This window comes from Triturus cristatus, chromosome 4_2 (genome assembly GCF_964204655.1).
Source record: "Triturus cristatus chromosome 4_2, aTriCri1.1, whole genome shotgun sequence".
NCBI classification, from domain to species: domain Eukaryota; kingdom Metazoa; phylum Chordata; class Amphibia; order Caudata; family Salamandridae; genus Triturus; species Triturus cristatus.
The window spans coordinates 413,940,373-413,962,066 of record NC_140586.1 but is presented as its reverse complement, the minus strand read 5'-3'; the positions used below and the strand labels follow the sequence as shown (position 1 = coordinate 413,962,066).

The following is a 21,694-nucleotide window of genomic DNA, read 5'->3' as shown; positions in this document are numbered from 1 at the left end:
GCATTTGTTCATATCACTAACACCTGGCAGACATTAAAGCATGGCTGCATATTTATTGGTTAAATAAATATGGAAATATACCAGTTTCAGCTTTATTTTTCTCACAAAACCCATAATAAATATGGATGAATACAGATAAAGTTGACAACAAATTAAATATGGATAAATACAGACGGAAATGTCAAAAAAATAAACACCATTAAACCGGGAGCCCTAAATATAATAGGACCAACTGGGTTTACAAAGAATGAGTCTATTATCTAACAGTACCTCTTCTATGAGGTTGTGTAAAACAAAAGGAACTGCTGAGATTCGAACTCAGGATCTCCTGTTTACTAAACAGGAACTTTAACCAACTAAGCCACAGCACCTACTGTGTTTCACGACTCACCACTGTACCTTCTGTCCTGGTGTCACTGTGAGGCCCTGCATATTTTTCTGTCTTGAAAGATTTGATATTTTTCAGCTGCTACCGAAAAGAAAATGGAGAAGAAAAATCTGATATTAAGATGGAAATATTACAAAGAGGGTCATGAAAAACTAATATCATTATACGTACGTATCTGTATTTATTTTCTAAAGTTTTACACTGATGGGCCAGGGGCTCAATGCATTCGTTAAACTAAACCAGATTACAATAATTTAAAGGTCACCAATATTCACAAGATCATTTCCTGATGCCTACATTACCCATGTGCTCTTTCCTTCACCTCTCGTGACCTCTGGACATCCCACCAAGAAGCAGAGGAACCGCAACTCACGGAGAGAAAGTGTCACCTCAGTGACGCGTCCATGTTCAAACAGCGCTTCACAAAGTGCACTTTGAGAGACCCAAGAAAACTTGGCAGAGGCGGGTATCACAGCAAGGAGGGCTGATAGCCCACAGTGCCCTTTACATGACTATAGCAATACTCACCCTGGTCCTGGTCCAAACATCAGCCACCAGAGCTCAGTAAATTACCAGAATAAACAACAACCCTATATGGTGTTTTTATAGCCTTGTTTTTTAATGGATTTCTTTTCTACTTTATGGAAAAGGTGTTGCCCGTACGGAGATCGAACTCACAGCCTTGGTGTTACTAGCACCATGCTCTAACCAACTGACCTAACCGGCCAAAGCATAAAGTGATACTAAAGGAGTTCTATTGAAACTGAAGAGGGAGTGACTGTACACAGAGACATTGAATAGACAGACAGACAGGCCATTGCTGACCCATGATAGTTTCAGGCCAAGACATTGAAGCGCTCCAATAATCCTGCACCAATTCGCACACACCGGGGAGCATCACCAAAGAACACATATAGTATTTAATGAGCTGCACTGAACGTGCTTCAATAACAAGAGCTGCACGACCATCACTCCTCAGAAAAGATGGATTGAAGGCAAGAATCATCCGCAGACCCTCCCATCTGCCACACTCATCCAGAAAAGTACTGGTCTCGGCTTGGTAGCACTCGCATGCTCAATGCTATGCAGGTTCATCTCACACCCGAGCTTAATCCATACCACACACTGTCACTCACTGGGCTCTAAATCCTTAACCCTTCACTTCCTGTACCTTTTTCTCTGTACTCCTTACCCAATCTCACATACCTGCCCCTCCCTTCACTTTCATAGAACTGGACACTTGCTGCACCTTCTTCTGTGATTCTCCAGAGAACACAGTTTATAACCTTCTAAAGAAGATAATGTGCTCAATATTGTCTGCGCCTTCCCTTCATTAACTAACATCTTTTACCCATACTATAGACCACATTACAGATTATTTATGAGTGAGTGCACATCTTGAAAGGTGTAGTAGTGGCCGAGTGGTTAAGGCAATGGACTTGAAATCCATTGGGGTCTCCCTGCGCAGGTTTGATTCCTGCCGACTATGCTTTCCTTTTTATCATGTCATTACATTTTGACGTGGAAACTAATTATGTGGTTCGTAAACATCTGCATATCCACATAATTGTGTCTTTGCTACTCTTGTGCTAAGTGTGCTGCACCTGTTGTTTGAAGTTTGCATTACTGCTTCCCATGTTGTACTTTGATGGCAGTGCAGCTTAAAAACATCTTTTCACTTCACAAAACCAACCTGATACGGGAATGCGCATACTCTCATATAAGTGAATTGATTTATCTTCTGCATTTGTTCATATCACTAACACCTGGCAGACATTAAAGCATGGCTGCATATTTATTGGTTAAATAAATATGGAAATATACCAGTTTCAGCTTTATTTTTCTCACAAAACCCATAATAAATTTGGATGAATACAGATAAAGTTGACAACAAATTAAATATGGATAAATACAGACGGAAATGTCAAAAAAATAAACACCATAAAACCGGGAGCCCTAAATATAATAGGACCAACTGGGTTTACAAAGAATGAGTCTATTATCTAACAGTACCTCTTCTATGAGGTTGTGTAAAACAAAAGGAACTGCTGAGATTCGAACTCAGGTTCTCCTGTTTACTAAACAGGCACTTTAACCAACTAAGCCACAGCACCTACTCTGTTTCACGACTCACCACTGTACCTTCTGTCCTGGTGTCACTGTGAGGCCCTGCATATTTTTCTGTCTTGAAAGATTTGATATTTTTCAGCTGCTACCGAAAAGAAAATGGAGAAGAAAAATCTGATATTAGGATGGAAATATTACAAAGAGGGTCATGAAAAACTAATATCATTATACGTACGTATCTGTATTTATTTTCTAAAGTATTACACTGATGGACCAGGGGCTCAATGCATTCGTTAAACTAAACCAGATTACAATGATTTAAAGGTCACCAATATACACAAGATCATTTCCTGATGCCTACATTACCCATGTGCTCTTTCCTTCACCTCTCGTGACCTCTGGACATCCCACCAAGAAGCAGAGGAACCGCAACTCACGGAGAGAAAGTGTCACCTCAGTGACGCGTCCATGTTCAAACAGCGCTTCACAAAGTGCACTTTGAGAGACCCAAGAAAACTTGGCAGAGGCGGGTATCACAGCAAGGAGGGCTGATAGCCCGCAGTACCCTTTACATGACTATAGCAATAATCACCCTGGTCCTGGTCCAAACATCAGCCACCAGAGCTCAGTAAATTACCAGAATAAACAACAACCCTATATGGTGTTTTTATAGCCTTGTTTTTTAATGCATGTCTTTTCTACTTTATGGAAAAGGTGTTGCCTGTACGGAGATCGAACTCACAGCTTTGGTGTTACTAGCACCATGCTCTAACCAACTGACCTAACCGGCCACAGCATAATATGATACTAAAGGAGTTCTATTGAAACTGAAGAGGCAGTGACTGTACACAGAGACATTGAATAGACAGACAGACAGGCCATTGCTGACCCATCATAGTTTCAGGCCAAGACATTGAAGCGCTCCAATAATCCTGCACCAATTCGCAAACACCGGGGAGCATCACCAAAGAACACAGATAGTATTTAACCCCTTGAGTGCCCCGCCCTTTCCCCGCCCTGTGCCAGCCCTTTCATTAGCGGGCGGGGTTCATGACGGGATAGTCTCGTCATGGGCACAGCGCAACCGCGGCCCATGACGAGAGGATCTCGTCATGGGCACTCAAGGGGTTAATGAGCTGCACTGAACGTGCTTCAATAACAAGAGCTGCACGACCATCACTCCCCAGAAAAGATGGATTGAAGGCAAGAATCATCCGCAGACCCTCCCATCTGCCACACTCATCCAGAAAGGTACTGGTCTCGGCTTGGTAGCACTCGCATGCTCAATGCTATGCAGGTTCATCTCACACGCGAGCTTAATCCATACCACACACTGTCACTCACTGGGATCTCAATCCTTAACCCTTCACTTCCTGTACCTTTTTCTCTGTATTCCATACCCAATCTCTCATACCTGCCCCTCCCTTCACTTTCATAGAACTGGACCCTTGCTGCACCTGCTTCTGTGATTCTCCAGAGAACACAGTTTATAACCTTCTAAAGAAGATTATGTGCTGAATATTGTCTGTGCCATCCCTTCATTAACTAACATCTTTTACCCATACTATAGACCACATTACAGCTTATTTATGAGTGAGTGCACATCTTGAAAGGTGTAGTCGTGGCCGAGTGGTTCAGGTGATGGACTTGAAATCCATGGAGGCCTTCCCGTGCAGGTTTGAATCCTGCCGACTAGGCGTTCCTTTTTAATCATGTCATTAAATTTTGACGTGGAAACTAATTATGTGGTTCGTAAACATCTGCATATCCGCATAATTGTGTCTTTGCTACTCTTGTGCTAAGTGTGCTGCACCTGTTGTTTGAAGCTTGCTTTACTGCTTCCCATGTTGTACTTTGATGGCAGTGCAGCTTAAAAACATCTTTTCCCTTCACAAAACCAAACTGATACTGAAATGCGCATACTCTCATATAAGTGAATTGATTTATCTTCTGCATTTGTTCATATCACTAACACCTGGCAGACATTAAAGCATGGCTGCATATTTATTGGTTAAATAAATATGGAAATATACCAGTTTAAGCTTTATTTTTCTCACAAAACCCATAATAAATATGGATGAATACAGATAAAGTTGACAACAAATTAAATATGGATAAACACAGATGGAAATGTCAAAAAAATAAACACCATAAAACCGGGAGCCCTAAATATAATAGGACTAACTGGGTTTACAAAGAATGAGTCTATTATCTAACAGTACCTCTTCTATGAGGTTGTGTAAAACGAAAGGAACTGCTAAGATTCGAACTCAGGATCTCCTGTTTACTAAACAGGCACTTTAACCAACTTAGCCACAGCACCTACTCTGTTTCACGACTCACCACTGTACCTTCTGTCCTGGTGTCACTGTGAGGCCCTGCATATTTTTCTGTCTTGAAAGATTTGATATTTTTCAGCTGCTACCGAAAAGAAAATGGAGAAGAAAAATTTGATATTAAGATGGAAATATTACAAAGAGGGTCATGAAAAACTAATATCATTATACGTACGTATCTGTATTTATTTTCTAAAGTTTTACACTGATGGGCCAGGGGCTCAATGCATTCGTTAAACTAAACCAGATTACAATTATTTAAAGGTCACCAATATACACAAGATCATTCCTGATGCCTACATTACCCATGTGCTCTTTCCTTCACCTCTCGTGACCTCTGGACATCCCACCAAGAAGCAGAGGAACCGCAACTCACGGAGAGAAAGTGTCACCTCAGTGACGCGTCCATGTTCAAACAGCGCTTCACAAAGTGCACTTTGAGAGACCCAAGAAAACTTGGCAGAGGCAGGTATCACAGCAAGGAGGGCTGATAGCCCGCAGTGCCCTTTACATGGCTATAGCAATACTCATCCTCTTCCTGGTCCAAACATCAGCCACCAGAGCACAGTCAATTACCAGAATAAACAACAACCCTATATGGTGTTTTTATAGCCTTGTTTTTTAATGGATTTCTTTTCTACTTTATGGAAAAGGTGTTGCCCGTACGGAGATCGAACTCACAGCCTTGGTGTTACTAGCACCATGCTCTAACCAACTGACCTCACCGGCCAAAGCATAATGTGATACTAAAGGAGTTCTATTGAAACTGAAGAGGCAGTGACTGTACACAGGGCCATTGAATAGACAGACAGACATGCCATTGCTGACCCATCATAGTTTCAGGCCAAGACATTGAAGCGCTCCAATAATCCTGCACCAATTCGCACACACCGGGGAGCATCACCAAAGAACACAGATAGTATTTAAGTGATTCACTGAACGTGCTTCAATAACAAGAGCTGCACGACCATCACTCCCCAGAAAAGATGGATTGAAGGCAAGAATCATCCGCAGACCCTCCCATCTGCCACACTCATCCAGAAAGGTACTGGTCTCGGCTTGGTAGCACTCGCATGCTCAATGCTATGCAGGTTCATCTCACACCCGAGCTTAATCCATACCACACATTGTCACTCACTGGGCTCTCAATCCTTAACCCTTCACTTCCTGTACCTTTTTCTCTGTACTCCTTACCCAATCTCTCATACCTGCCCCTCCCTTCACTTTCATAGAACTGGACACTTGCTGCTCCTTCTTCTGTGATTCTCCAGAGAACACAGTTTATAACCTTCTAAATAAGATAATGTGCTCAATATTGTCTGCGCTTTCCCTTCATTAACTAACATCTTTTACCCATACTATAGACCACATTACAGCTTATTTATGAGTGAGTGCACATCTTGAAAAGTGTAGTCGTGGCCGAGTGGTTAAGGCGATGGACTTGAAATCCATTGGGGTCTCCCTGTGCAGGTTTGAATCCTGCCGACTACGCTTTCCTTTTTATCATGTCATTACATTTTGACGTGGAAACTAATTATGTGGTTCGTAAACATCTGCATATCCGCATAATTGTGTCTTTGCTACTCTTGTGCTAAGTGTGCTGCACCTGTTGTTTGAAGCTTGCATTACTGCTTCCCATGTTGTACTTTGATGGCAGTGCAGCTTAAAAACATCTTTTCACTTCACAAAACCAAACTGATACCGAAATGCGCATACTCTCATATAAGTGAATTGATTTATTTCTGCATTTGTTCATATCACTAACACCTGGCAGACATTAAAGCATGGCTGCATATTTATTGGTTAAATAAATATGGAAATATACCAGTTTCAGCTTTATTGTTCTCACAAAACCCATAATAAATATGGATGAATACAGATAAAGTTGACAACAGATTAAATATGGATAAATACAGACGGAAATGTCAAAAAAATAAACACCATAAAACCGGGAGCCCTAAATATAATAGGACCAACTGGGTTTACAAAGAATGAGTCTATTATCTAACAGTACCTCTTCTATGAGGTTGTGTAAAACAAAAGGAACTGCTGAGATTCGAACTCAGGATCTCCTGTTTACTAAACAGGCACTTTAACCAACTAAGCCACAGCACCTACTCTGTTTCACGAATCACCACTGTACCTTCTGTCCTGGTGTCACTGTGAGGCCCTGCATATTTTTCTGTCTTGAAAGATTTGATATTTTTCAGCTGCTACCGAAAAGAAAATGGAGAAGAAAAATCTGATATTAAGATGGAAATATTACAAAGAGGGTCATGAAAAACTAATATCATTATACGTACGTATCTGTATTTATTTTCTAAAGTTTTACACTGATGGACCAGGGGCTCAATGCATTCGTTAAACTAAACCAGATTACAATTATTTAAAGGTCACCAATATACACAAGATCATTCCTGATGCCTACATTACCCATGTGCTCTTTCCTTCACCTCTCGTGACCTCTGGACATCCCACCAAGAAGCAGAGGAACCGCAACTCACGGAGAGAAAGTGTCACCTCAGTGACGCGTCCATGTTCAAACAGCGCTTCACAAAGTGCACTTTGAGAGACCCAAGAAAATTTGGCAGAGGCGGGTATCACAGCAAGGAGGGTTGATAGCCCGCAGTGCCCTTTACATGACTATAGCAATACTCACCCTGGTCCTGGTCCAAACATAAGCCACTAGAGCTCAGTAAATTACCAGAATAAACAACAACCCTATATGGTGTTTTTATAGCCTTGTTTTTTAATGCATGTCTTTTCTACTTTATGGAAAAGGTGTTGTCCGTACGGAGATCGAACTCACAGCCTTGGTGTTACTAGCACCATGCTCTAACCAACTGACCTAACCGGCCAAAGCAAAATATGATACTAAAGGAGTTCTATTGAAACTGAAGAGGCAGTGACTGTACACAGAGACATTGAATAGACAGACAGACAGGCCATTGCTGCCCCATCATAGTTTCAGGCCAAGACATTGAAGCGCTCCAATAATCCTGCACCAATTCGCAAACACCGGGGAGCATCACCAAAGAACACAGATAGTATTTAATGAGCTGCACTGAACGTGCTTCAATAACAAGAGCTGCACGACCATCACTCCCCAGAAAAGAGGGATTGAAGGCAAGAATAATCCGCAGACCCTCCCATCTGCCACACTCATCCAGAAAGGTACTGGTCTCGGCTTGGTAGCACTCGCATGCTCAATGCTATGCAGGTTCATCTCACACCCGAGCTTAATCCATACCACACACTGTCACTCACTGGGCTCTCAATCCTTAACCCTTCACTTCCTGTACCTTTTTCTCTGTACTCCTTACCCAATCTCTCATACCTGCACCTCCCTTCACTTTCATAGAACTGGACCCTTGCTGCACCTTCTTCTGTGATTCTCCAGAGAACACAGTTTATAACCTTCTAAAGAAGATTATGTGCTCAATATTGTCTGCGCCTTCCCTTCATTAACTAACATCTTTTACCCATACTATAGACCACATTACAGCTTATTTATGAGTGAGTGCACATCTTGAAAGGTGTAGTCGTGGCCGAGTGGTTCAGGCGATGGACTTGAAATCCATGGAGGCCTCCCTGTGCAGGTTTGAATCCTGCCGAATACGTGTTCCTTTTTAATCATGTCATTAAATTTTGACGTGGAAACTAATTATGTGGTTCGTAAACATCTGCATATCCGCATAATTGTGTCTTTGCTACTCTTGTGCTAAGTGTGCTGCACCTGTTGTTTGAAGCTTGCATTACTGCTTCCCATGTTGTACTTTGATGGCAGTGCAGCTTAAAAACATCTTTTCACTTCACAAAACCAAACTGATACTGAAATGCGCATACTCTCATATAAGTGAATTGATTTATCTTCTGCATTTGTTCATATCACTAACACCTGGCAGACATTAAAGCATGGCTGCATATTTATTGGTTAAATAAATATGGAAATATACCAGTTTAAGCTTTATTTTTCTCACAAAACCCATAATAAATATGGATGAATACAGATAAAGTTGACAACAAATTAAATATGGATAAATACAGATGGAAATGTCAAAAAAATAAACACCATAAAACCGGGAGCCCTAAATATAATAGGACTAACTGGGTTTACAAAGAATGAGTCTATTATCTAACAGTACCTCTTCTATGAGGTTGTGTAAAACAAAAGGAACTGCTAAGATTCGAACTCAGGATCTCCTGTTTACTAAACAGGCACTTTAACCAACTTAGCCACAGCACCTACTCTGTTTCACGACTCACCACTGTACCTTCTGTCCTGGTGTCACTGTGAGGCCCTGCATATTTTTCTGTCTTGAAAGATTTGATATTTTTCAGCTGCTACCGAAAAGAAAATGGAGAAGAAAAATTTGATATTAAGATGGAAATATTACAAAGAGGGTCATGAAAAACTAATATCATTATACGTACGTATCTGTATTTATTTTCTAAAGTTTTACACTGATGGACCAGGGGCTCAATGCATTTGTTAAACTAAACCAGATTACAATGATTTAAAGGTCACCAATATACACAAGATCATTTCCTGATGCCTACATTACCCATGTGCTCTTTCCTTCACCTCTCGTGACCTCTGGACATCCCACCAAGAAGCAGAGGAACCGCAACTAACGGAGAAAAAGTGTCACCTCAGTGACGCGTCCATGTTTAAACAGTGCTTCACAAAGTGCACTTTGAGAGACCCAAGAAAACTTGGCAGAGGCGGGTATCACAGCAAGGAGGGCTGATAGCCCGCAGTGCCCTTTACATGGCTATAGCAATACTCGCCCTGGTCCTGGTCCAAACATCAGCCACCAGAGCTCAGTAAATTACCAGAATAAACAACAACCCTATATTGTGTTTTTATAGCCTTGTTTTTTAATGGATTTCTTTTCTACTTTATGGAAAAGGTGTTGCCCGTACGGAGATCAAACTCACAGCCTTGGTGTTACTAGCATCATGCTCTAACCAACTGACCTAAACGGCCAAAGCATAATGTGATACTAAAGGAGTTCTATTGAAACTGAAGAGGCAGTGACTGTACACAGAGACATTGAATAGACAGACAGACAGGCCATTGCTGACCCATCATAGTTTCAGGCCAAGACATTGAAGCGCTCCAATAATCCTGCACCAATTCGCAAACACCGGGGAGCATCACCAAAGAACACAGATAGTATTTAATGAGCTGCACTGAACGTGCTTCAATAACAAGAGCTGCATGACCATCACTCCCCAGAAAAGATGGATTGAAGGCAAGAATCATCCGCAGACCCTCCCATCTGCCACACTCATCCAGAAAGGTACTGGTCTCGGCTTGGTAGCACTTGCATGCTCAATGCTATGCAGGTTCATCTCACACCCGAGCTTAATCCATACCACACACTGTCACTCACTGGGCTCTCAATCCTTAACCCTTCACTTCCTGTACCTTTTTTTCTGTACTCCTTACCCAATCTCTCATACCTGCCCCTCCCTTCACTTTCATAGAACTGGACACTTGCTGCACCTTCTTCTGTGATTCTCCAGAGAACACAGTTCATAACCTTGTAAAGAAGATAATGTGCTCAATATTGTCTGCGACTTCCCTTCATTAACTAACATATTTTACCCATACTATAGACCACATTACAACTTATTTATGAGAGAGTGCACATCTTGAAAGGTGTAGTCATGGCCGAGTGGTTAAGGCGTTGGACTTGAAATCCATTGGGGTCTCCCCACGCAGGTTTGAATCCTGCCGACTACGCTTTCCTTTTGATCATGTCATTATATTTTGACGTGGAAACTAATTATGTGGTTCGTAAACATCTGCATATCCGCATAATTGTGTCTCTGCTACTCTTGTGCTAAGTGTGCTGCACCTGTTGTTTGAAGCTTGCATTACTGCTTCCCATGTTGTACTTTGATGGCAGTGCAGCTTAAAAACATCTTTTCACTTCACAAAACCAAACTGATACTGAAATGCGCATACTCTCATATAAGTGAATTGATTTATTTCTGCATTTGTTCATATCACTAACACCTGGCAGACATTAAAGCATGGCTGCATATTTATTGGTTAAATAAATATGGAAATATACCAGTTTCAGCTTTATTTTTCTCACAAAACCCATAATAAAGATGGATGAATACAGATAAAGTTGACAACAAATTAAATATGGATAAATACAGACGGAAATGTCAAAAAAATAAACACCATAAAACCGGGATCCCTAAATATAATAGGACCAACTGGGTTTACAAAGAATGAGCCTATTATCTAACAGTACCTCTTCTATGAGGTTGTGTAAAACAAAAGGTACTGCTAAGATTCGAACTCAGGATCTCCTGTTTACTAGACAGGCGCTTTAACCAACTAAGCCACAGCACCAACTCTGTTTCACGACTCACCACTGTACCTTCTGTCCTGGTGTCACTGTGAGGCCCTGCATATTTTTCTGTCTTGAAAGATTTGATATTTTTCAGCTGCTACCGAAAAGAAAATGGAGAAGAAAAATCTGATATTAAGATGCAAATATTACAAAGAGGGTCATGAAAAACTAATATCATTATACGTACGGATCTGTATTTATTTTCTAAAGTTTTACACTGATGGGCCAGGGGCTCAATGCATTCGTTAAACTAAACCAGATTACAATTATTTAAAGGTCACCAATATACACAAGATCATTCCTGATGCCTACATTACGCATGTGCTCTTTCCTTCACCTCTCGTGACCTCTGGACATCCCACCAAGAAGCAGAGGAACCGCAACTCACGGAGAGAAAGTGTCACCTCAGTGACGCGTCCATGTTCAAACAGCGCTTCACAAAGTGCACTTTGAGAGACCCAAGAAAACTTGGCAGAGGCAGGTATCACAGCAAGGAGGGCTGATAGCCCGCAGTGCCCTTTACATGGCTATAGCAATACTCATCCTGGTCCTGGTCCAAACATCAGCCACCAGAGCTCAGTCAATTACCAGAATAAACAACAACCCTATATGGTGTTTTTATAGCCTTGTTTTTTAATGGATTTCTTTTCTACTTTATGGAAAAGGTGTTGCCCGTACGGAGATCGAACTCACAGCCTTGGTGTTACTAGCACCATGCTCTAACCAACTGACCTCACCGGCCAAAGCATAATGTGATACTAAAGGAGATCTATTGAAGCTGAAGAGGCAGTGACTGTACACAGGGCCATTGAATAGACAGACAGACAGGCCATTGCTGACCCATCATAGTTTCAGGCCAAGACATTGAAGCGCTCCAATAATCCTGCACCAATTCGCACACACCGGGGAACATCACCAAAGAACACAGATAGTATTTAATGAGCTGCACTGAACGTGCTTCAATAACAAGAGCTGCACGACCATCACTCCCCAGAAAAGATGGATTGAAGGCAAGAATCATCCGCAGACCCTCCCATCTGCCACACTCATCCAGAAAGGTACTGGTCTCGGCTTGGTAGCACTCGCATGCTCAATGCTATGCAGGTTCATCTCACACCCGAGCTTAATCCATACCACACATTGTCACTCACTGGGCTCTTAATCCTTAACCCTTCACTTCCTGTACCTTTTTCTCTGTACTCCTTACCCAATCTCTCATACCTGCCCCTCCCTTCACTTTCATAGAACTGGACACTTGCTGCTCCTTCTTCTGTGATTCTCCAGAGAACACAGTTTATAACCTTCTAAATAAGATAATGTGCTCAATATTGTCTGCGCCTTCCCTTCATTAACTAGCATCTTTTACCCATACTATAGACCACATTACAGCTTATTTATGAGTGAGTGCACATCTTTAAAGGTGTAGTCGTGGCCGAGTGGTTAAGGCGATGGACTTGAAATCCATTGGGGTCTCCCTGCGCAGGTTTGAATCCTGCCGACTACGCTTTCCTTTTTATCATGTCATTACATTTTGACGTGGAAACTAATTATGTGGTTCGTAAACATCTGCATATCCGCATAATTGTGTCTTTGCTACTCTTGTGCTAAGTGTGCTGCACCTGTTGTTTGAAGCTTGCATTACTGCTTCCCATGTTGTACTTTGATGGCAGTGCAGCTTAAAAACATCTTTTCACTTCACAAAACCAAACTGATACTGAAATGCGCATACTCTCATATAAGTGAATTGATTTATTTCTGCATTTGTTCATATCACTAACACCTGGCAGACATTAAAGGATGGCTGCATATTTATTGGTTAAATAAATATGGAAATACACCAGTTTCAGCTTTATTTTTCTCACAAAACCCATAATAAATATGGATGAATACAGATAAAGTTGACAAGAAATTAAATACGGATAAATACAGACGGAAATGTCAAAAAAATAAACACCATAAAACCGGGAGCCCTAAATATAATAGGACCAACTGGGTATACAAAGAATGAGTCTATTATCTAACAGTACCTCTTCTATGAGGTTGTGTAAAACAAAAGGTACTGCTGAGATTCGAACTCAGGATCTCCTGTTTACTAGACAGGCGCTTTAACCAATTAAGCAACAGCACCTACTCTGTTCCACGACTCACCACTGTACCTTCTGTCCTGGTGTCACTGTGAGGCCCTGCATATTTTTCTGTCTTGAAAGATTTGATATTTTTCAGCTGCTACCGAAAAGAAAATGGAGAAGAAAAATCTGATATTAAGATGGAAATATTACAAAGAGGGTCATGAAAAACTAATATCATTATACGTACGTATCTGTATTTATTTTCTAAAGTTTTACACTGATGGGCCAGGTGCTCAATGCATTCGTTAAACTAAACCAGATTACAATTATTTAAAGGTCACCAATATACACAAGATCATTCCTGATGCCTACATTACCCATGTGCTCTTTCCTTCACCTCTCGTGACCTCTGGACATCCCACCAAGAAGCAGAGGAACCGCAACTAACGGAGAGAAAGTGTCACCTCAGTGACGCGTCCATGTTCAAACAGTGCTTCACAAAGTGCACTTTGAGAGACCCAAGAAAACTTGGCAGAGGCGGGTATCACAGCAAGGAGGGCTGATAGCCCGCAGTGCCCTTTACATGGCTATAGCAATACTCGCACTGGTCCTGGTCCAAACATCAGCCACCAGAGCTCAGTAAATTACCAGAATAAACAACAACCCTATATGGTGTTTTTATAGCCGTGTTTTTTAATGGATTTCTTTTCTACTTTATGGAAAAGGTGTTGCCCGTACGGAGATCGAACTCACAGCCTTGGTGTTACTAGCACCATGCTCTAACCAACTGACCTAACCGGCCAAAGCATAATGTGATTCTAAAGGAGTTCTATTGAAACTGAAGAGGCAGTGACTGTACACAGAGACATTGAATAGACAGACAGACAGGCCATTGCTGACCCATCATAGTTTCAGGCCAAGACATTGAAGCGCTCCAATAATCCTGCACAAATTCGCACACACCGGGGAGCATCACCAAAGAACACAGATAGTATTTAATGAGCTGCACTGAACGTGCTTCAATAACAAGAGCTGCACGACCATCACTCCCCAGAAAAGATGGATTGAAGGCAAGAATCATCCGCAGACCCTCCCATCTGCCACACTCATCCAGAAAGGTACTGGTCTCGGCTTGGTAGCACTCGCATGCTCAATGCTATGCAGGTTCATCTCACACCCGAGCTTAATCCATACCACACACTGTCACTCACTGGGCTCTCAATCCTTAACCCTTCCCTTCCTGTACCTTTTTCTCTGTACTCCATACCCAATCTCTCATACCTGCCCCTCCCTTCACTTTCATAGAACTGGACCCTTGCTGCACCTGCTTCTGTGATTCTCCAGAGAACACAGTTTATAACCTTCTAAAGAAGATGATGTGCTGAATATTGTCTGCGCCATCCCTTCATTAACTAACATATTTTACCCATACTATAGACCACATTACAGCGTATTTATGAGTGAGTGCACATCTTGAAAAGTGTAGTCGTGGCCGAGTGGTTAAGGCGATGGACTTGAAATCCATTGGGGTCTCCCCGCGCAGGTTCGAATCCTGCCGACTACGCTTTCCTTTTGATCATGTCATTACATTTTGACGTGGAAACTAATTATGTGGTTTGTAAACATCTGCATATCCGCATAATTGTGTCTTTCCTACTCTTGTGCTAAGTGTGCTGCACCTGTTGTGTGAAGCTTGCATTACTGCTTCCCATGTTGTACTTTGATGGCAGTGCAGCTTAAAAACATCTTTTCACTTCACAAAACCAAACTGATACTGAAATGCGCATAATCTCATATAAGTGAATTGATTTATCTTCTGCATTTGTTCATATCACTAACACCTGGCAGACATTAAAGCATGGCTGCATATTTATTGGTTAAATAAATATGGAAATATACCAGTTTCAGCTTTATTTTTCTCACAAAACCCATAATAAATATGGATGAATACAGATAAAGTTGACAACAAATTAAATATGGATAAATACAGACGGAAATGTCAAAAAAATAAACACCATAAAACCGGGAGCCCTAAATATAATAGGACCAACTGGGTTTACAAAGAATGAGTCTATTATCTAACAGTACCTCTTCTATGAGGTTGTGTAAAACTAACTGGACTGCTGAGATTCGAACTCAGGATCTCCTGTTTACTAGACAGGCGCTTTAACCAACTAAGCCACAGCACCTACTCTGTTTCACGACTCACCACTGTACCTTCTGTCCTGGTGTCACTGTGATGCCCTGCATATTTTTCTGTCTTGAAAGATTTGATATTTTTCAGCTGCTACCGAAAAGAAAATGGAGAAGAAAAATCTAATATTAAGATGGAAATAGTACAAAGAGGGTCATGAAAAACTAATATCATTATACGTACGTATCTGTATTTATTTTCTAAAGTTTTACACTGATGGACCAGGGGCTCAATGCATTCGTTAAACTACACCAGATTACAATGATTTAAAGGTCACCAATATACACAAGATCGTTTCCTGATGCCTACATTACCCATGTGCCCTTTCCTTCACCTCTCGTGACCTCTGGACATCCCACCAAGAAGCAGAGGAACCGCAACTCACGGAGAGAAAGTGTCACCTCAGTGACACGTCCATGTTCAAACAGCGCTTCACAAAGTGCAGTTTGAGAGACCCAAGAAAACTTGGCAGAGGCGGGTATCACAGCAAGGAGGGCTGATAGCCCGCAGTGCCCTTTACATGACTATAGCAATACTCACCCTGGTCCTGGTCCAAACATCAGCCACCAGAGCTCAGTAAATTACCAGAATAAACAACAACCCTATATGGTGTTTTTATAGCCTTGTTTTTTAATGCATGTCTTTTCTACTTTATGGAAAAGGTGTGGCCCGTACGGAGATCGAACTCACAGCCTTGGTGTTACTAGCACCATGCTCTAACCAACTGACCTAACCGGCCAAAGCATAATGTGATACTAAAGGAGTTCTATTGAAACTGAAGAGGCAGTGACTGTACACAGAGACATTGAATAGACAGACAGACACGCCATTGCTGACCCATCATAGTTTCAGGCCAAGACATTGAAGCGCTCCAATAATCCTGCACCAATTCGCAAACACCGGGGAGCATCACCAAAGAACACAGATAGTATTTAATGAGCTGCACTGAACGTGCTTCAATAACAAGAGCTGTACGACCATCACTCCCTAGAAAAGATGGATTAAAGGCAAGAATCATCCGCAGACCCTCCCATCTGCCACACTCATCCAGAAAGGTACTGGTCTCGGCTTGGTAGCACTCGCATGCTCAATGCTATGCAGGTTCATCTCACACCCGAGCTTAATCCATACCACACACTGTCACTCACTGGGCTCTCAATCCTTAACCCTTCACTTCCTGTACCTTTTTCTCTGTACTCTATACCCAATCTCTCATACCTGCCCCTCCCTTCACTTTGATAGAACTGGACCCTTGCTGCACCTGCTTCTGTGATTCTCCAGAGAACACAGTTTATAACCTTCTAAAGAAGATTATGTGCTGAATATTGTCTGCGCCATCCCTTCATTAACTAACATCTTTTACCCATACTATAGACCACATTACAGCTTATTTATGAGTGAGTGCACATCTTGAAAGTTGAACTCGTGGCCGAGTGGTTAAGGCGATGGACTTAAAATCTATTGGGGTTTCCCAGCGTAGGTTCGAGTCCTGCCGATTACGCTTTCCTTTTTAATCATGTCATTAAATTTTGACGTGGAAACTAATTATGTGGTTTGTAAACATCTGCATATCCGCATAATTGTGTCTTTGCTACTCTTGTGCTAAGTGTGCTGCACCTGTTGTTTGAAGCTTGCATGACTGCTTCCCATGTTGTACTTTGATGGCAGTGCAGCTTAAAAACATCTTTTCACTTCACAAAACCAAACTGATACTGAAATGCGCATACTCTCATATAAGTGAATTGATTTATCTTCTGTATTTGTTCATATCACTAACACCTGGCAGACATTAAAGCATGGCTGCATATTTATTGGTTAAATAAATATGGAAATATACCAGTTTCAGCTTTATTTTTCTCACAAAACCCATAATAAATATGGATGAATACAGATAAAGTTGACAACAAATTAAATATGGATAAATACAGACGGAAATGTCAAAAAAATAAACACCATAAAACCGGGAGCCCTAAATATAATAGGACCAACTGGGTTTACAAAGAATGAGTCTATTATCTAACAGTACCTCTTCTATGAGGTTGTGTAAAACAAAAAGTACTGCTGAGATTTGAACTCAGGATCTCCTGTTTACCAGACAGGCGCTTTAACCAACTAAGCCACAGCACCTACTCTGTTTCACGACCCACCACTGTACCTTCTGTCCTGGTGTCACTGTGAGGCCCTGCATATTTTTCTGTCTTAAAAGATTTGATATTTTTCAGCTGCCGCCGAAAAGAAAATGGTGAAGAAAAATCTGATATTAAGATGGAAATATTACAAAGAGGGTCATGAAAAACTAATATCATTATACGTACATATCTGTATTTATTTTCTAAAGTTTTACACTGATGGACCAGGGGCTCAATGCATTTGTTAAACTAAACCAGATTACAATGATTTAAAGGTCACCAATATACACAAGATCATTTCCTGATGCCTACATTACCCATGTGCTCTTTCCTTCACCTCTCGTGACCTCTGGACATCCCACCAAGAAGCAGAGGAACCGCAACTCACGGAGAGAAAGTGTCACCTCAGTGACACGTCCATGTTCAAACAGCGCTTCACAAAGTGCACTTTGAGAGACCCAAGAAAACTTGGCAGAGGCGGGTATCACAGCAAGGAGGGCTGATAGCCCGCAGTGCCCTTTACATGACTATAGCAATACTCAACCTGGTCCTGGTCTAAACATCAGCCACCAGAGCTCAGTAAATTACCAGAATAAACAACATCCCTATATGGTGTTTTTATAGCCTTGTTTTTTAATGCATGTCTTTTCTACTTTATGGAAAAGGTGCTGCCCGTACGGAGATCGAACTCACAGCCTTGGTGTTACTAGCACCATGCTCTAACCAACTGATCTAACCGGCCAAAGCATAATATGATACTAAAGGAGTTCTATTGAAACTGAAGAGGCAGTGACTGTACACAGAGACATTGAATAGACAGACAGACAGGCCATTGCTGACCCATCATAGTTTCAGGCCAAGACATTGAAGCGCTCCAATTATCCTGCACACATTCGCAAACACTGGGGAACATCACCAAAGAACACAGATAGTATTTAATGAGCTGCACTGAATGTGCTTCAATAACAAGAGCTGCACGACCATCACTCCCCAGAAAAGATGGATTGAAGGCAAGAATCATCCGCAGACCCTCCCATATGCCACACTCATCCAGAAAGGTACTGGTCTCGGCTTGGTAGCACTCGCATGCTCAATGCTATGCAGGTTCATCTCACACCCGAGCTTAATCCATACCACACACTGTCACTCACTGGGCTCTCAATCCTTAACCCTTCACTTCCTGTACCTTTTTCTCTGTACTCCTTACCCAATCTCTCATACCTGCCCCTCCCTTCACTTTCATAGAACTGGACACTTGCTGCACCTTCTTCTGTGATTCTCCAGAGAACACAGTTTATAACCTTGTAAAGAAGATAATGTGCTCAATATTGTCTGCGACTTCCCTTCATTAACTAACATCTTTTACCCATACTATAGACCACATTACAGCTTATTTATGAGTGAGTGCACATCTTGAAAGGTGTAGTCGTGGCCGAGTGGTTAAGGCGATGGACTTGAAATCCATTGGGGTCTCCCAGCGCAGGTTCGAATCCTGCCGACTACGCTTTCCTTTTGATCATGTCATTACATTTTGACGTGTAAACTAATTATGTGGTTCGTAAACATCTGCATATCCGCATAATTGTGTCTTTCCTACTCTTGTGCTAAGTGTGCTGCACCTGTTGTTTGAAGCTTGCACTACTGCTTCCCATGTTGTACTTTGATGGCAGTGCAGCTTAAAAACATCTTTTTACTTCACAAAACCAAACTGATACTGAAATGCGCATACTCTCATATAAGTGAATTGATTTATTTCTGCATTTGTTCATATCACTAACACCTGGCAGACATTAAAGCATGGCTGCATATTTATTTGTTAAATAAATATGGAAATATACCAGTTTCAGCTTTATTTTTCTCCCAAAACCCATAATAAATATGGATGAATACAGATAAAGTTGACAACAAATTAAATATGGATAAATACAGACGGAAATGTCAAAAAAATAAACACCATAAAACCGGGAGCCCTAAGTATAATAGGACCAACTGGGTTTACAAAGAATGAGTCTATTATCTAACAGTACCTCTTCTATGAGGTTGTGTAAAACAAACTGGACTGCTGAGATTCGAACTCAGGATCTCCTGTTTACTAGACAGGCGCTTTAACCAACTAATCCACAGCACCTACTCTGTTTCACGACGTCTCCACTGTACCTTCTGTCCTGGTGTCACTGTGATCCCCTGCATATTTTTCTGTCTTGAAAGATTTGATATTTTTCAGCTGCTACCGAAAAGAAAATGGAGAAGAAAAATCTAATATTAAGATGGAAATATTACAAAGAGGGTCATGAAAAACTAATATCATTATACGTACGTATCTGTATTTATTTTCTAAAGTTTTAAACTGATGGACCAAGGGCTCAATGCATTCGTTAAACTAAACCAGATTACAATGATTTAAAGGTCACCAATATACACAAGATCATTTCCTGATGCCTACATTACCCATGTGCTCTTTCCTTCACCTCTCGTGACCTCTGGACATCCCACCAAGAAGCAGAGGAACCGCAACTCACGGAGAGAAAGTGTCACCTCAGTGACACGTCCATGTTCAAACAGCGCTTCACAAAGTGCACTTTGAGAGACCCAAGAAAACTTGGCAGAGGCGGGTATCACAGCAAGGAGGGCTGATAGCCCGCAGTGCCCTTTACATGACTATAGCAATACTCACCCTGGTCCTGGTCCAAACATCAGCCACCAGAGCTCAGTAAATTACCAGAATAAACAACAACCCTATATGGTGTTTTTATAGCCTTGTTTTTTAATGCATGTCTTTTCTACTTTATGGAAAAGGTGTTGCCCGTACGGAGATCAAACTCACAGCCTTGGTGTTACTAGCACCATGCTCTAACCAACTGACCTAACCGGCCAAAGCATAATATGATACTAAAGGAGTTCTATTGAAACTGAAGAGGCAGTGACTGTACACAGAGACATTGAATAGACAGACATACAGGCCATTGCTGACCCATCATAGTTTCAGGCCAAGACATTGAAGCGCTCCAATAACCCTGCACCAATTCGCACACACCGGGGAGCATCACCAAAGAACACAGATAGTATTTAATGAGCTGCACTGAACGTGCTTCAATAACAAGAGCTGTACGACCATCACTCACTAGAAAAGATGGATTGAAGGCAAGAATCGTCCGCAGACCCTCCCATCTGCCACACTCATTCAGAAAGGTACTGGTCTCGGCTTGGTAGCACTCGCATGCTCAATGCTATGCAGGTTCATCTCACACCCGAGCTTAATCCATACCACACACTGTCACTCACTGGGCTCTCAATCCTTAACCCTTCACTTCCTGTACCTTTTTCTCTGTACTCCTTACCCAATCTCTCATACCTGCCCCTCCCTTCACTTTCATAGAACTGGACACTTGCTGCACCTTCTTCTGTGATTCTCCAGAGAACACAGTTTATAACCTTCTAAAGAAGATAATGTGCTCAATATTGTCTGCGCCTTCCCTTCATTAACTAACATCTTTTACGCATACTATAGACCACATTACAGCTTATTTATGAGTGAGTGCACATCTTGAAAGGTGTAGTCGTGGCCGAGTGGTTAAGGCGATGGACTTGAAATCCATTGGGGTCTCCCTGCGCAAGTTCGAATCCTGCCGACTACGCTTTCCTTTTTATCATGTCATTACATTTTGACGTGGAAACTAATTATGTGGTTCGTAAACATCTGCATATCCGCATAATTGTGTCTTTGCTACTCTTGTGCTAAGTGTGCTGCACCTGTTGTTTGAAGCTTGCATTACTGCTTCCCATGTTGTACTTTGATGGCAGTGCAGCTTAAAAGCATCTTTTCACTTCACAAAACCAAACTGATACTGAAATGCGCATACTCTCATATAAGTGAATTGATTTATTTCTGCATTTGTTCATATCACTAACACCTGGCAGACATTAAAGCATGGCTGCATATTTATTGGTTAAATAAATATGGAAATATACCAGTTTCAGCTTTATTTTTCTCACACAACCCATAATAAATATGGATGAATACAGATAAAGTTGACAAGAAATTAAATACGGATAAATACAGACGGAAATGTCAAAAAAATAAACACCATAAAACCGGGAGCCCTAAATATAATAGGACCAACTGGGTTTACAAAG

The 21,694-nt window shown here is 41.5% G+C and overlaps 12 non-coding genes across 12 annotated transcripts; 8 read left to right on the top strand and 4 right to left on the bottom strand.

Annotated features, from left to right (window-relative positions):
* The first annotated feature begins 1,795 nt into the window (after positions 1–1,795).
* On the top strand, positions 1,796–1,877 carry TRNAS-UGA (transfer RNA serine (anticodon UGA)). The gene has a single exon. It is a non-coding gene; the product is annotated as a tRNA-Ser (tRNA).
* Positions 1,878–2,428: 551 nt separating this feature from the next.
* On the bottom strand, positions 2,429–2,502 carry TRNAT-AGU (transfer RNA threonine (anticodon AGU)). The gene has a single exon. It is a non-coding gene; the product is annotated as a tRNA-Thr (tRNA).
* A 3,698-nt stretch (positions 2,503–6,200) lies between these two features.
* TRNAS-UGA (transfer RNA serine (anticodon UGA)) lies at positions 6,201–6,282 on the top strand. The gene has a single exon. It is a non-coding gene; the product is annotated as a tRNA-Ser (tRNA).
* Positions 6,283–6,832: 550 nt separating this feature from the next.
* Positions 6,833–6,906, bottom strand: TRNAT-AGU (transfer RNA threonine (anticodon AGU)). The gene has a single exon. It is a non-coding gene; the product is annotated as a tRNA-Thr (tRNA).
* Positions 6,907–8,329: 1,423 nt separating this feature from the next.
* Positions 8,330–8,411, top strand: TRNAS-UGA (transfer RNA serine (anticodon UGA)). Its single transcript has one exon. It is a non-coding gene; the product is annotated as a tRNA-Ser (tRNA).
* A 2,050-nt stretch (positions 8,412–10,461) lies between these two features.
* Positions 10,462–10,543, top strand: TRNAS-UGA (transfer RNA serine (anticodon UGA)). The gene has a single exon. It is a non-coding gene; the product is annotated as a tRNA-Ser (tRNA).
* A 550-nt stretch (positions 10,544–11,093) lies between these two features.
* Positions 11,094–11,167, bottom strand: TRNAT-AGU (transfer RNA threonine (anticodon AGU)). Its single transcript has one exon. It is a non-coding gene; the product is annotated as a tRNA-Thr (tRNA).
* Positions 11,168–12,590: 1,423 nt separating this feature from the next.
* TRNAS-UGA (transfer RNA serine (anticodon UGA)) lies at positions 12,591–12,672 on the top strand. Its single transcript has one exon. It is a non-coding gene; the product is annotated as a tRNA-Ser (tRNA).
* A 2,047-nt stretch (positions 12,673–14,719) lies between these two features.
* TRNAS-UGA (transfer RNA serine (anticodon UGA)) lies at positions 14,720–14,801 on the top strand. The gene has a single exon. It is a non-coding gene; the product is annotated as a tRNA-Ser (tRNA).
* Positions 14,802–17,484: 2,683 nt separating this feature from the next.
* TRNAT-GGU (transfer RNA threonine (anticodon GGU)) lies at positions 17,485–17,558 on the bottom strand. The gene has a single exon. It is a non-coding gene; the product is annotated as a tRNA-Thr (tRNA).
* A 1,424-nt stretch (positions 17,559–18,982) lies between these two features.
* On the top strand, positions 18,983–19,064 carry TRNAS-UGA (transfer RNA serine (anticodon UGA)). Its single transcript has one exon. It is a non-coding gene; the product is annotated as a tRNA-Ser (tRNA).
* A 2,049-nt stretch (positions 19,065–21,113) lies between these two features.
* TRNAS-UGA (transfer RNA serine (anticodon UGA)) lies at positions 21,114–21,195 on the top strand. The gene has a single exon. It is a non-coding gene; the product is annotated as a tRNA-Ser (tRNA).
* The last annotated feature ends 499 nt before the right edge of the window (positions 21,196–21,694 follow it).